Source organism: Thalassophryne amazonica, chromosome 14 (genome assembly GCF_902500255.1).
Source record: "Thalassophryne amazonica chromosome 14, fThaAma1.1, whole genome shotgun sequence".
Lineage (NCBI taxonomy): Eukaryota > Metazoa > Chordata > Actinopteri > Batrachoidiformes > Batrachoididae > Thalassophryne > Thalassophryne amazonica.
The window spans coordinates 31,603,395-31,619,535 of NC_047116.1; the positions used below are offsets into that span (position 1 = coordinate 31,603,395).

The 16,141-nt window shown below is 39.0% G+C and overlaps 1 protein-coding gene across 2 annotated transcripts in view; it reads left to right on the top strand.

Annotated features, from left to right (window-relative positions):
* The window catches only part of fign (fidgetin), a 118,979-nt gene that overhangs the window by 100,469 nt on the left and 2,369 nt on the right, over window positions 1-16,141 (top strand). The gene's annotated exons all lie outside the window — the stretch shown is intronic.

The window sequence follows — 16,141 nt, forward strand, 5'->3', positions numbered from 1 at the left end:
ATTTAAGGCTTAATTCACCCAGGATGTCGTGAGAGAACAGAGAAGATTCAGAAGAGGCCGGCATGAGGACTTTATGCGGACATTCCACTGTTTAAGGACATTTTTTAATGAAAGACGTGCGCGCAAATTCGCCGAGTCGTTTCCGTGACGACTTGGCAAATCTGTGTGCGCCGCGACAGGAAAAACACCTCTGTGTTGAAAACCATTTGTAAAATTCAGGCGGCTTTTGATGGCTTTCAACAAGTGAGTAACTGAGAAATTGTTTAACAGCTTGGGCATGTTCCAACTTGCCCGTTAAGGTTTCCAACGGAGGTGTTTTTCCTGTCGTGACCCCCTGCGGTCGGGTCCAGCCCGACATGCGACTCTGCCCACACGTTCTTTCATTACAAAATGTCCGTTAACAATGGAATGTCCGAATAAACTCCTCATGCCGACTTCTGAAAGTTCTCTGTTCTCTGACGACTTCCTGGGTCAACAGAGTCTGAAATGTGGAAGTTTTCAACTTGAAACGGCGAGACGCTGCCGCCTCGAAGCGCAGATCGCCGTCAGGCACCGTGGGCCGTCCTTAAAGCGACACTACCAGACCAAAATCTCTCATCAGCCGTTAAAATTTTTACCGAAAACCAGCTGAATTTATCGAATTTATGGTGTCCACTCAGTTGTGCCTTACAGTTTTGAAAAAATTTTGATCAAACAAAGCAGCAGTCTCTGAGCCATTCCTAAACAATGAAAAAACTACGAGAGGGTGGACGACTCCTCACTCAAAGACTGCCCACAGGCGAATGACGTAACTGAGAGGCGTGAAAAAACTCTCGCATGCCCACGAGGGTTCAAGCATGTCTGATGTAATCACACGTGATTCAAATCCATATGGTTTTTGAAAAAAATAATAAGGTCCGTTACTTTTATCACAGACCTCATATATATATATATATATAGTGTTCTAGGAATGGAGGAATGGCTATTCCAGTCTGCCACTGCCACCACCTCCACTGACCTGCCACCCCCTCCCCCCCAAAAAAATCAGTTAAGTCTTTAAATGTGCATTTATGCCTTTCAAACATACTTGTTCTACAGATTCATGTTTCCACTGTTTTGAATGAATGGATCGGGGGGACGTGCACAGCGCGGTGCAGTAATTTGCTCCCGCGGTGGTCAGGCTGTGAAATGTATGGGCAGCAGCCCTGGAAAAGACAGTGACTGAAAGCATATCTTTTCTAAATGAGGGGTTAAATAGCACCCTGCCATCTAAAGACTGGAATTACTGCCACATGGAGCTCTAAATTAAGTTTAAACAGTCTTAACTTGATATGTGAGATGAATGAGATTCTGCAGCCGTCCTCATTACTGCCTCACGTTGTATTTGAATATTTTAGCCCACCCCCTACTCAGAATATGTCCAATCAATTTGAATATGAATATGAGCTTGCTTTTATTTATAAATGTAATTACCGTCTGTCTGAAATATTTGCACGCTTGTCAAGTCGAGCGCTTTGCGTGTGCAGAATAAAAGCGAACGCTCTCATAATTATGTTTATGTCTGGCGATGAAAATCCTCGGGTTGTAATGATCAGTAATTATAAATACTTTTCAGTGCGTCGACTGCCTCAGAGGGGACTATTGTTTGGTGTGAAGTGCAGAGTTTGCGCTGCTTAATTATGACATTGTACATGACTAAATGCGGCGGCCTGCTTTGGCTCTGCAAAAACACTTCCAGTGCATAATCACGTTCAAGTCTGACTTTAAAGAGCTCATTACAGTTAGTTTCCCAAAGAGCAGCTTATTAAACACAGTTACCTAATAAGCATCTTTGGTGGTGCAAATTGGTGAAAATGGTAATGAGTTTGATTAGGCCACGTTTCAATTACGACAGCTTTGCACCTCTCTGCTTCCAACCTCCCACCGTCCCCTCCCCCAAAAGTGAATAAGGGGGAGGGAAAGTCCGGCTCTTTTTGCTCGGGAATCCTCCTGGAAGGCATTTTGCGCTCTCTTTCTTTCTGGGACACACACACACAAATGTGTGTGTGTGCACACTACAAGGGAAAAGGAAAACCGCTCTGCCACCTCTGTGCTTCCTTTCAGCACCACAGTAATGAATAGAGAATTGTGCAAGCGGCGGTCCAATTTACGCGCTGGGAAATTGGATGGACAGAGCAGAGGCCTGCTCTTGTTTGCTTAAAACAGCCCAGGCTACCAAGATTAATAGTTCCCAAAAAGGTCAGCATCTCTGTGTCATCGATGATGATCACCAAATCAGAAATTAAACACCATAACACAGCAGAGCGACGCGCCATCGCTTGTCAAATGCATTTTGCATCCACCTGAGCACCTTTAATGAAATTGTGTGTCAAACGCGGTATTGTAAAATTCCAAGTAAATTAGGAGCATGGCGTGTGTGTGATTTAATCACACTTGTTATGCTTAAAAAAAAAAAAAAGACATATGTTCTCATGCAAAATCTCAATTTGACAGAGACATCAGACAAATAAAGAAATCGGAGAAAAGTAGGACAAAAACGACATCACACATTTTCAGCCAGCTTAAATAGGTCACAGGTGTCTGCAAAAGATTTATTTAAGCTTATTTCCAAAAATGCCTCACAGACTCTGAGGTGATAAATCCTAAAATCAGCCCTAAGATTCTCTAAGAAATGGTCTGTTTCTTTGTTTGTGGCTTTAAAAAGAAAGGTGATGATAATGGCCACGCCCCATTCAGTCCCAGTCCCAAAGACCATGTGGACATATAATAGAGTCCAAGATGAATCAGTGGGTGTGTCGTACTGCGCAAAAGGGAGCTGTTATCGAGAGTGTATTTTGTTTTAATCAGGGAACATTTATGTCTGGAGTCATAGAATTGTGAGACCATAAGGATGTTCGATATGAAACCCTAATAATATTTAACTGTAAATGGTAGATAAAACATGTTTTTTTTTTTTATTTATTTCTTCAGAGAGAGAATAATGTAGATGTGGGAAATTGTAACAACTTTAGTGTCAGAAGAGCTATTTTTTAAGTGACTGATCAGCTGAATCTAAAGCTACAGTGTGTATGATCTCCTGCCATCTAGTGGTGAGGGTGCAGATTGCATATCACATCACCAGTCATAATTTTCTTTTCTCCTTCATGTTTTTTTCTTTCTTTCTTCCTTGTCTTCTCATGTGACAAGAAATATGTATAATCCTCTATTTCACTAAAATCTAGGGTTCTCAAACCTGTTAGCCTGCACTAGCAATCAGTAGACAGTGTGTAGCAGAATAACCACTGATTCCTCCTCTTTTTTTTTCTGTAGTCTTCACTTCATGCACCAAAATAGAATAGACTGAGTAAGCATGTCCCTTTTGGGCTACTGCATCAAGATGACAGATGACTCATTTTAAGATGATGGAAACACTTTGTCTTATTGGTGCAGGTAATTAAATTAGATTAGAAAGAACTCCTTGGGAAGACTCCATCAGGGAAATGGAGGTTCCAGCACCATAGCAGCACACAGGGTAAGAAGCACACAGAGTATCCAGCCCAGTCTCACTTTCTTTCTTTTTTTTTCGTGCTCCTGTGATGAAATGAGTCAAATTTTCATGGCGGGTTTTTTTTAACTCACTATTCCTAACCCTACTCCTACCCCCGACCCTAACCTTAACCATAACCCACTTTTAATTTCATGCAGCCATCACGGAATTAATTTGAATGAATTTGTGCTGTTGTGATGAAAATGAGGTGCTTTTCGTCACAATATCACGAACCAATAGATTAATGTATATTCCGCGCTGCTGAATCATGACTTGCCGTGAGACCAGGTTGGAGTGTCACAAGTGAAAGTGACAATTTGCAAACTGGTTATTACTGTTCCTCTCCTTCCCGTTCCCTGTCTTCCTGTTACACCTCCCCCCGATTGAGGAGTTGTACAATGATGACCTGAGGGACAAAGGTGTTTTTCAGTCTGTTGGTCCTGTACTTGGGAAGGAGCAGCCTGTGGCTGAAGAGGCTCCTCTAGTTGCTAATGATGGTGTGCAGAGGGTGACTGGCATTGTCCACAATGTCCACCAGTTTGACCACTAATTATACACGAATTAACCGATTGGTTAAAAATCCTATGTTACATTTCTACTAATAAACTTCCCTAAATCCCACACACTGTAGCTTTAAGCGCATCCTCACCTCTAAACATTGGCTCCATAATTATCTATTGCAATGATGGAAAAAAGGAACTTGTGGATGTTCTATTTGAATTTTCATGCACATACGTTAAAGGACAGCGCGTTACCAAAGTACTACATCATTCTGCTAATGTATCATGTGTGGGAGCATTTGCACCTAATTGTGTTTTCTATTTGTGTGTCTATATATAAGTGCGTGAGTGCAAAATGTCCCCTGGGATACTTTTATCGTCTTTTCCATAACCTCTGTTTAATCGAAAATATTTAACACCCGATTTGCTTTCAAACTGCACGCTTCACATTTATCTTCATGAATCATTTTGCTGTTATACAGATATGCTTATACTGTGTTTATTTAACCTGCCGCTCAAAGCCTTAAATGGTGGAAGTCTTTGCTTTTTTTTTCACGCCCTCCACCCTAAACAGTAACTTCCTCCATATAAAGCGGCAGTATGTGGCGAGTAATTAGACGGCTGTATTATCTCCATCCTCGGAGATCTAAGGTACACTCTGCGAGCTGCGCTTATTTTGTCCAAAGTGGCACATTGTTCAAAGAGGATTAACAGAAACAGAAGAACCTCATTCAATAAGCTGTTCTCTTATTGACTAAATGTGCCTTGTGCGCTAATGAACTCTACGTTTTTTTACACACACCATTATTCTGATAACAAACTGGTGCTGCCGTGTCAGTAAACGCTGTGATTCTGTGAACAGAATGGCTGGATTTTTGGCAGACAACACACTTGCTTTTGCCCAAAACTCATATTTCATGTAGGGGCAAAAAAAGGAAAAAGAAAAGGCCATTTGCTCAGTAAGACTGGAAAAAAAGACGTTTGATTGAACAGCTTGGGAATAGATATTGTTACACTCGTAAACCTCCAATGTTTAAACCCGCTGAGGCTTTTTTCTTATGTTTTTTTTTTTTTTAGAATCATTAACTTGGATGGTTAACAGCCATGTGAGCCACAGCACCAATGGCTTTAACTAAAACCTTGTAAATTAACACAATTAGTGCAGCATCATCCTGCTAATTAGCTGCTGGTGTCGAGTGTGGCGGGTGGAGAAGCGGCTGGGAGGGAGTCATCGTGTTTTTACCAGACAAGCTCTGCGGTTGCTTCTGGATGCAAACTGTTTACTCCTGTGATTCCGATACAAAAATAAAAATTACACAGTTTCAGTAAGTTATAGGTCACCAGGCGCATTAACATCACACGTTATACTTTGTAGCCAAAAACATCGCACACACATTGAGGTTTTGTTGCCTGTGCTGGTAACAGTGTAGGTCTTGGACAGACAGGATAAGTGAGTTTGTCCATTTGACCAGATAGTGTAGAAAATAACTCAAAACCAGTGAATACTTTCATAATCTAATTTACAGATTTACTTTGATGCATCAGATCAATTGAAAAACAAACTTTTTCTTGCCTTTTTAATGTCCTTTAGGGCCCCTTCACACATAGTGTGAATTTGGTCGATTTGCGCAAAACGTGCGCATGAAGCAGGAGTCATGTGCAAAATGTGTAAAATCGTAGCTGGCTCGTACAACTATTTGCACACACAAGCGGCTGAAAGACAGAGTGCATGCTGTGTGAGCCCATTGATCCCTCTCACGGCAGGTGTCGGCCAAATTCCAGGTGACACCAGTGTTGTATAGTAACAAAGTAAAAATACTTCACTACTGTACTTAAGTATGTTTTGGGAGACTTTGCTTGAGTTTTTTTTTAATTCAGCTTACTTTCACTTTTCCTTCACTACATTTCCGACCTTAATTGCATACTTCTACTCCGATACATTTTCTATGCACCATGCCGTTACTCGTTACAAAAAAACCCCACAAACACATGCGAAAAAAATCGTGTTTTCACCCAGAGACACCACTGATTACTAGTGACTGCAACAAAGTCAGGCCAATTTGTCATGAGGCATGTCTGGTAGACTTTTTTACAGTTGCGCACTTGGGGGGTGTTTGTCGCTTTGAACCTTGAACAAATCGAAGCAGTGATTCGCAGGTCGAAGCGGTGCTTCGATCTATGATTCATGGATTTTATTTAGCTTTATCCTAATTTTTCCTGCTGAAACCCTGAAGAGCATATGACTGTGAGTAATATTTAATATTTTTATGTTAAACCAACCTGTTATGGTCTTCTGAAACAGTTGATAGATGTATTTTATAACTTAAAATCGGGACCGATGCTAACGCATTAGCATGTCTATGGCATTTTCAATGTTAAAGGTAGCATTAAGCTGTTTGCATCAGCACGTTTGTGTTGATTTGTTTTCTGTACAATTAATGGCTCAGCGTTCGTTGTCGTAAAAGAGTCAAATTGTAATTTTTTAAATTTATTTTTATTCATATATTATAGCAACAATAATAATAGTCTACATAATAGACAATAATAGTCAATAATAATAGACTAATAATGTTACAATACAATTTTAGAGAAAGAGACAAAAAAAAACCTAATGAAACAAAACACAACAAAAAAGATAAAACCATGTAACAATGAAAATAAATAAATACATATAGAAATAAATACCTGTTTCCTGTGAACACCTAGTGAGTAGCCTACTCTCGTTTAGGTTTTGAAACCTTGTTTCTGAAGTGTTTTTGTGTGATGTGCACAATTTTCAGTATTTTGACTAATACTACCAGTCATTTACAAGCCTAGATAAACTTTTATAAAAAAAAATGAGTCCGTTTTTGATTATTAACATTTACTTGTACTTTTACTTTCAATACTTCAGTACATTTAGTTGTACATTACTTGTCATACTTAAGTACAATAAATACTAGATACTTTAAGACTTTTACTTGAGTAGCATTTCAATCAGTGACTTGAACTTCTACCAAAGTCATTTTTTTAATGTGTATCTGTACTTTTACTTAAGTGTGATTTTCCGGTACTTTATACAACACTGGGTGACACACACTAACATCTAACACCACTTAGAAAATGTGTGGCCATTTGCGCTATTAACACGATAGTCAGACAATCACTGTCGAGCTGGCAGTGAAATTTGTCTAAGTGCCCCACGACTGTGAAGCTGTGGGGCATAACTCCCCCCACAACATGTGTGCATGTGTTTCGTGCACCCCCCACTCTCCCCCCCAACACGTGTACATGTGGCGCATGCACCCCCCCCCCCCCCCCCCCCCCGGAATGTCTCACCTGATCAAATACAAATAGAGCAAAACACATACATTTGAAATTAATCAGGCAACTTAAATTTCTCATTTTCTCATCACAACAAAATCAATAATAGCGCACAGCACACAATCCAAAAGTGATAATACAAAATCACTAAACTTAATTTTCCATATTATAACGAGAAATTATATTGTTTTTAATAATGTCTTTTAAAGCAGACTAAAGTCCAGCATTATTTAATATTTTTGGGACAGTTTTTCCAAATGTTTACTCCTTTTACAGAGACTGTTTTTTTACAATAAAAAAATTAGTTACATCCCTGGTTAGTAGTTAGTAGTTAGTAACTGCCTTTGTGAGCATCAGCTGACAAGTTATATTTGGTAAGTGGATGCTGGATGAATTGTCAAAAATTATAAAAAAAAAAATCCACGTTTGTCTGACTCCAGCATTGGATAAGTTATGTACTTGATGCTGCCCTGTACTCCCAGCTAAAAGGCTATTAACCACAGGGAGAGACATTTTGTCCTGTACATGAGCAAATTCTAGACCAAACAGGTGGCATAATGGGAAATTAAAACCAGGATTAAACACGACATGGAATTTGTGGCTGTGGATCGTGCCAAAGGCTTTCTTTAGTTAGTGATGCAAACTCAAACCTCTGCTCTGGCTGGTACCAAAACAGTTCAGCAAACCTACAAATTAGTGGTCTTGATAAAAAAAGTTTAGACCTAAAATGTATCAGAAATAACCAAAACAGCCAATAAAATGTTCAGTTTGCAGTTCCTCCTGTCAATTCTGGATCATCTGAAAACATCCTACGGGGAGATAACAGGCTTATCAATGATACGAGACACCGACTTACTTTAAGCCTCTGAACTCCAATGTGTTTTTGCGTTGTTGTTTTTGTTTGTTTTTTCCTCCTGTTACATTTTTACTCACTGTGAGGCCATTTCATTCCACCTGCAAGTGCTGCACCTCTATGGAAACAGCACAGTCATGCACATGACACAAAAATGGTGTACAACCAGAAAAAAAAAAAAAAAGATAAATGCCATTTATTTTACAAATACTGGAAAACGATTAAATTGTTCCCCATTATTGAACAAAAACAAGAAATGAAGACTGCACATGCAATGTGTGCACTATAAATGTATCTTTTTCTGTGCTTTTCTCTCTTGACATGACTCTCCACTGTTTCCGTGCTCTCCTGTCCACCTCAGCTTGAAATTCAAAGATTAACAGAATTTTTGTCACGTGACTCTGCGGAGTCATTCAACAGTTCACATTTTATTTTATTTTATGAATTTTTTTGATGAACTCGGGTAAGAGATGGATACAGCAACAGGGTTTTATGTGACATCATAAATGAGACATGTTGAATAAAGTGATTTTTTTTCTATGAATATCACTTTTCTAAGTGCTCTGTTTTTCTATTTACAAAAGAAGCCTTTGGTGCACATGGTCAGTTCAGAAATTGTAGACATGTAACTCCCTTCAGCTGCTCCCTCGTTTTCACTGCTACAGATCCGAGGTGGATCTGCATGTTGAATTGGCACAAGTTTTATGCCGGATGCTTTTCCTGGTGCAAATCCACATTACATGGAGAAATGTAGTAGGGGTGGGGTTTGAACTGGGAACCTTCCGCACCGAAACAAAGCGCATTAACCACTTATCCACCACTCCTGCTCAGAAATTCTAAATCCCGATGAGCATTTCTGTTTTTCCAGTTTCTGGCTATAATTAATAATTTGTCTGCATTATTAAAAGAAAATATGCCTTTTAACCAGGACGTTGTGGGGTTTTAATGATTACAAGGTTTGTAAGAGTGATTCTATGACAATCACGATTTCTCGCTGACAGGCTGAGTGGGTGTGTCTCAGAGAAAGTCAGACCCCGGATGTTGATTTGTGTTCCATATGTGACAGTAGTCTGAATAGTATGGTGGCCCTGAAGTGCAAAACACAACAGCAAATCGCACAACACAACAGCAAATCGCACAACACAACAGCAAATTGCACCGTCCAATCAGTGACAATTCGTGTTGCCCAAAGGTACCTACCTTTTCTGTTTTGGTTAATGTTGTTGTCGTTGCTCTTTTGCTGTTGTGTTGTGCAATTTGCTGTTGTGTTTTGCACTTCATGGCCACCATAGAGGATGCCCCTTCAGGCCATAATTTTGCTTATAGCACAACAATTCTACATGCAGTTGTAGAAAGGGTTCATCTTTGTTGGTTTTCTGGTTAGAAAACCAAAAAACAAAGATAAAACCCCCTTTAACAAAGAAAATTTGGCTTTATTGATACAGTATAGAAATAAGAATTGAGTCTCATTGCCAGACACAGGCACATTGACTTTAAGGACATTTAACATGAAACCCAGACATTATTAACTGTAAAAAGTCAATACAAACTGGTTTTGCACAGTGCGACCACTTTAACTTGCCAAGCAATACAAATCACACTGCAGTGCCTTATGAGTGAAGAGAAATCAGGACGGGAAAGTTTTGATTCATGATTCTGCTCCCATATCTGCTTGTAGCTGTTGGTCAGATTAACGTTGATGAAAGATGTAGGGGGCCGTGCACATTATCTCTTATTGTTCTGCACTATAATCTCTCTAATAGTTTGCATTCTTCTGAGCTGCAGTACTGATAATCCCAGGCAGACTAAAATATGACAGCATATGTAAAAACCTCGATTTGCAGATTGACTTTCGGATTTAACTTGATTATTTATGTCATTCACCCCCTTGAGGCCACGCACACAGACCGGGAGAGGCTGGGGAGAGAAAAAGACAAATGAAGCCTGATTTTTTTTTTCTTTTTTTCCTTTCTCATCCTCCGCCGTTGTGTGCGTGAGGAAGCAGTGGGGAGACTTGATGTGGATGTAATTCATGCTGGGCTGAGGGGTTTGTGTGATGAAAGCAACAGAGCGCTGCCAAGGAAGATTGCTTTGCTGCACTCGTCCAAGCAGATTTGAAACTGTCTCAGAATGCCTCACATGAGAGTTGGATTATAGACTGACCCTCGGTGTCTGTGTCATTCTGCTCTGTGGAGGGTGGATTATACTGCGCTAACCAGGTGTTGGGTTTTCACATCCGCACACTGACAATCATACCTTCTGTTTGCGGTTTTACATACCAATAAATAAGTGCAGAAAATAAAACTAATTCTCATTTATATTATCTATTATTCTTTTTTCTTACGTCTTTTTTATTTCAACCTATACCTAAAGAACAACTTGCAGGTTTTTCTTAAGTGATTTATGTGAGAGCTGTACTATGAAGCGAGGCCAACATAACCGGGTTTTCTTTGTGTGAGCTGGCTTAACAAATCCTAATGTTGTGATCAGAGCTAGTTGGTACCACAGTGATGTTATCATCTTGGTTTGTCAACTCTGGCTTTCTGTTACAGAAGAATCCATGGCATGCAACACTTCATTTGACTCTTCTGCAGTAACAAACCAATTGCATGCTGATTATTTACGATCGGTTTTTATTTAGTGTCAATCATGTATAGGTATTAGGCACATTTAGTCTTGGTTCTGTCTTATACCAACCTGCTGAAGATTTAGTTAGAGCACTGCACTCATAGAGTGCAAACCTCTGCTCCAATTCCACAAATTTTTACCTTGGAAAAAATTTCAAGATCAAAGTCCTGTTAGAAGTGACTTTTCATAAGCTAAATTAGATGTGATAAATGTCAGGCGTGTGTATTTAGTTCATGCACTTGAATCAGAGGTTTTTGTGGTGTTGTAAGGGTTTTTTTTCCAACTTCTTCAGTTTCTGAATTTTTTTCAGATAACTTTCACAGAACATTGGTTACCTCTGCTATGCGCAATTTGTCATTGCTTTTTGGCACTTGGTTTCTGAATGATAACTGGAAGACAAAAAAAAAAGGTATACAATTGGAACCTCCATCCAATTTCGGTGGTGAAGTTAAATCTATAACAGAAAAAAATGAGAGTGATTGAGGCACTTTTGATTGAGATATAATGCAAAATGTACACCAAATGGGCTTTTCAGTGCCAGTCTGCACCTCACTTTCAAATATGAGAGTGACTGGGGCACATTTTATTAAATAATGTAAAGTCTACATTAAATAAAGTTTTCAATGTTAAATGTGAATGGCCACAAAATCTGTAATCCGGATCAGATCCGGGTAAAACTGTGTCAGTCAAAGGATCCCATCCTACATAACACTGTCAAACATGAAAGAAATTTGATCCTTTTTGACAGCGTTATGAATTTTTGAAAATTCTTTCAATGGTATAGGGATTTTTCCGATTTTCCAAGATTTTTCTGTTTGACATATGACCTTGAACAATGAATCAGTTCTTGCCTATCTGAATATGAATCCTATGTAAAGATTTTTAAAAAAAAAGACGTGGGTAACAGGCTATTCCCAATAGTCAAACAAACGGGGGGAAACATAAAACCTAAAAATTTTATTCTAAAAACTGCATTTCGATCAGACTCTGTCTAACAATAAATTAGAAGTGCAAATCATTTTAGATTTTAGCCAAATCAAAGTGAAATCAATTCTGTTGATATATTCTGTGATGCATACCGACAGACTTAATTCATTTCACTTATGTACTTTACTTTTCATTTTCATCTGTTGGAAAAACAGTTTTGTAGATTTCTGTGATGAGTATTTTGGACACACTAATTGCAAATCAGAGGAGGAGGATTCTGAGTACAAATTTGAAACCTCGAGAAAAAAGTTGATGTTTCAAGAGTAAAGTAATTTTTTAGTAAACCAAGTGAATAGTGTATATGGCTGCTTCTACAAAAGCATTAGTGAACTGGTGAAAATGTACTTCAGATTATTTGTAGTAACAATGAAATTATTGGTTGCTGCTAATTTTATGTTTGTGTGAGTTCCATTCGGGTGCTCCAGGTTACTCCCACTTCCACAGACATGCAGATTTGGTGAATTGGAAACTTTAAATTGACCATCAGTGTGAGTGAGAGTGTGATTGGGTTTGGCTCTCTTTATGTGTTAGCCTTGGAGACTGGCAGCCTGCCAAGGGTGTACACTGCCTCAAAATGGATGTATTATTATTATTATTATTCCAAGTGGCCTCTGTGTGTGTGTGTGTGTGTGTGTGTGTGTGTGTGTGTGTGTGTGTGTGTGTGTGTGTGTGTGTGTGTGTGTGTGTGTGTGTGTGTGTGTGTGTGTATGGTTCGATGTGTATTTGGCTGCAAGCAGGTGCTTTTAATTTTTAAACACACACAAACAGAGACGGAAGAGGAAGACATCCAAAGCAATACTCTTTTCACTCCTAGTAACAACATGACACTTAACTAAACTGACTAAACCAACTGAACTGCAAAACACAAAAAATCAATAACAATAACAACAATGTTAAACTAACATGAACCACAATAACAACATTTAAAACTAAAAAACTCCAAACAACATTGCAGCACAATGTCCATTGTTTACTGGTTAGCTAAAGTGGCTAATTTCTCCCAAAATATTTGTCCTATCAACTTTCCATTTTCACAGATTTCATCCTTGACCCAAAATACATAAGCACACCAAACAGCAAAAGTCAGCTCTCCCTGGTTTCTGCGTGACCAAAACCATACACAAGCACACACACACACAGAGGCCACTTGGCTATTATAATATAGATGGTATAACTATGGTAAAACTAATAAATTCTGTAAATGGTACTTCCAATAGTCATATTACAAGCAGGATTTATTGGACTTGACAGCAGAAATCAGCAGCTTACTATTAATTTAGATGTTTGCTTCTTCCCCAGCTGCTATGACCAACATATAGTTTGCAGTTGACCCGGTCTATGTGTGTGTGTGTTCTATCTGTGTTTAACTTACTGTCTCTGTGTTTAGATCTCTTTCTCTTCCTCTGCCTCACTATTACTGTCTCTATGTGTGTCTGTATTTATCTCGGTGTCTCTGTCTTCTCCTTTGCCATACTGCCAGCCTTTATTTCTGTTTGATTGCTGTCTCTACTGTCTGCATTTCTGTCTTTACATGTCTCTCTTCTTCTGTCTCTATGCTTTCTTATTGTGTATTCCTGTCTCTCTGTCAGTCAGTGTTTAGTTGTGTATCTGTCTCTGTTTTATTTCTGTCTCTCTCTTACTGTCTCTGTTTCAGTCTTTATATCCCTGTCTATTCTTCTGTCTTACTACCTGTTATTGGTTATTGCTGGGTTCATATGAAAAGGACGAGCAAACCCGACACTGTCATGGACTTTTCCTCCGTGCTTGACTGTTTGACAGAAACAAATTTTGAACGATTTGTTTCATTACAACTTGTATGACGCTAATGCTCATGTCTTGCAAATCACAAGATGTCTTGCAAATCACGTCAGAGGTATGATCTGGCTACAAAAACTACATTCTTATATGTAGAAGTGTTTATTTCTAAGTTTTGCAAAATATAAGAGAAGAAGCGCTAAACATATTATGAGCGAAGCGTTACACAGCGGCACAAAGATCACTCATGATACAGGGCATCCTAAACAGTGCCAATTTTCAAATCCACAGTAAAACAGGAAATGTTCAAATGTCAAACACTTCCTGGATTGACAGACGAGATCCCATGGAATCTCGCAGGATCTCAGTGATAAGCTCACACTCAAACAGGAAGTGCCAATTTATCAGTCACAGTGAAACAGGAAATGTTCAAATGTCAAACACTTCCTGGCATGGGTGGAGCTACAGTGGAGACCAGGGTTTGGACTCTCCTGAAAATCTGATTGGACACAGATGATTGACATGTCACAGCACCACATCTGGTTGAAAGAGCTGCATTTTCAAATCAGTGAGTCACATTGACTGCTAGGTTCCTCCTGTCCAGTAGTTTGTGCTGTGTACCACAAAAAGTTCTAATCCACTTTAGTAGAAGAAGAAAAATGTTTGTTTGAGATTTGAAGTGAACACGTCGTTTGAACTGTGGACTTTTAATCACACCAACTTATATTGGTGAGTAAACGACCATATTTTATGTCAGAAATGAGGTCCAGGTTGTTAAAAGCAGCATTTCTCCTTTAATTCGGGTTGCCAGCTGGTTCATGCTCTGTTGGCTTATTAGTGCAGCAGATAACTGAAACAATCCTTCAAATGGTAATACAAGCATCAAATTCAGAACAAATACAGCTGGAGCTAAATTAATGGAGCAATTTTAACTTTTGACCCTTGTACAAACTGAAACTGACCTTTGTCACATTCTTGCTGCTTTTACCTCATAACTCCATAACATTCAGTCACAGAAAGTCCAAACTATACCTTTTTTGGAATCTTTATGATCAGGCAAATAATGTGGTGTAGTTTCCTATATGATTGGAGCATCTTTTAATTTAGACCAGGGGTGGGCAACTTGTTCCAGAAAGGGCCAAGAGGGTGCAGGTTTTCTTTGCAACCACTGATTCCACCAGGTGATTTCACTGATTAACTGATTCCTTCTGCTCAAAGTGATATTAATCAGTGATTTAGACCCCTGTGTAATTCTTCACTTGACCCCTACCTGGCTGCCTATTGAAAATTCAAGTGGCCAATCAGTTTTTTTAAAGAGTCCATTGTCTATGGATTATTTGTGCCGAATGTGATGTTTGTATCACCATTTGCAGGATTCCACTCTAAATATTCTCTTATCTGCTGCACTATATATGAGATGTAAGATGCTGCTCCTCAATGTTTCTCAATTGCTCTCAAAAGTATTGGAACACTTGGTATTTCACAGATTTTAATCTGTTTATTCCATTTCAAATACATTTTTTTTTCTAAAATTATCTTCCTTAACTCAAACTGAAAGCAAATCTCTACAACTTGATATTAATTAATTAAAAATATAAAATCCAGCTTCCTAATCAAGTGGTGTAGAGGAGGATTTTCTTAAAAAGAAGATCTAAAAGTTCAGCTACAATTTGCCAAGCTACAATTTGCTCCCAAGAACCATTCTACTGAAAAAAAGTCTGAAGGACCTAAAGGACATGGTTAGATGGCGAGGAGCTTTTCCAAGTATGTGAGAGGCAAATAAAGAAAAATGCTTAAAAAGGTGAGAAGCTGAAAGGTTTTTGCCATGCTAATGCTCCCCTGAAGCATTTACTCAAAATAAAGTCTGAAGAACCTAGATGACATGGTGAGATGCTGACGAGCTTCGCTCGTTCATGTCCGCGACATATGCATATTAGATTTATGGAGAAATACAGCTGTTTCTTAGCATATTCCGCCATCTTGGATTATTTTTTTCGAACGAGCAATGAGCATATATCACACTGTCGCTACGCTGCCTTCACTTGGCTTGGCAGTCGTGGTGTAGCATCGCTCATCATTGGTAGAAAATAGAGTTCTCGTCTATTTTGGCCCCACCTAGCTTGTCTCTTGTTGCTGTAAAACACCACTTTGATTGAAAATAAATGACAACTGGTGGCTTTGCCTCTATCACTTGAAGGTGATCTGACCAAGGGGTTACTGTCTGTCTGTCTGTGTTTATCTTGGTTTCTTTATTTGTCTTTCTCTCAGTCTCTGACTCTTCCTGTAACTCCTTGTCTGTTTCTGTCTTTCTTTGTATATGTGTCTCTTAGTCTGTCTTACTGTCTGTCTCTGTGTATCTCTGTCTGTCTTTGTTTCTCTGTCTCTTACTTTGTCTTTCTGTCTCCCCTTGTCTCTGACTTGGTCTTTGTGTCTATATGTCTCAGTGTGGCTCTCTGTCTTAGTGTCTCTCTCTGTATCTCTCAACAAGTCACAGAGAAATAAAGGCACTAAGAGATGTAGGCACAAAGATAGAAAAAGGGCTTTCTCAATCATTTTTGAAACATTTGTGTATTAAAATGTGAATACTGCAGAATATTTAACTCTTCTTAC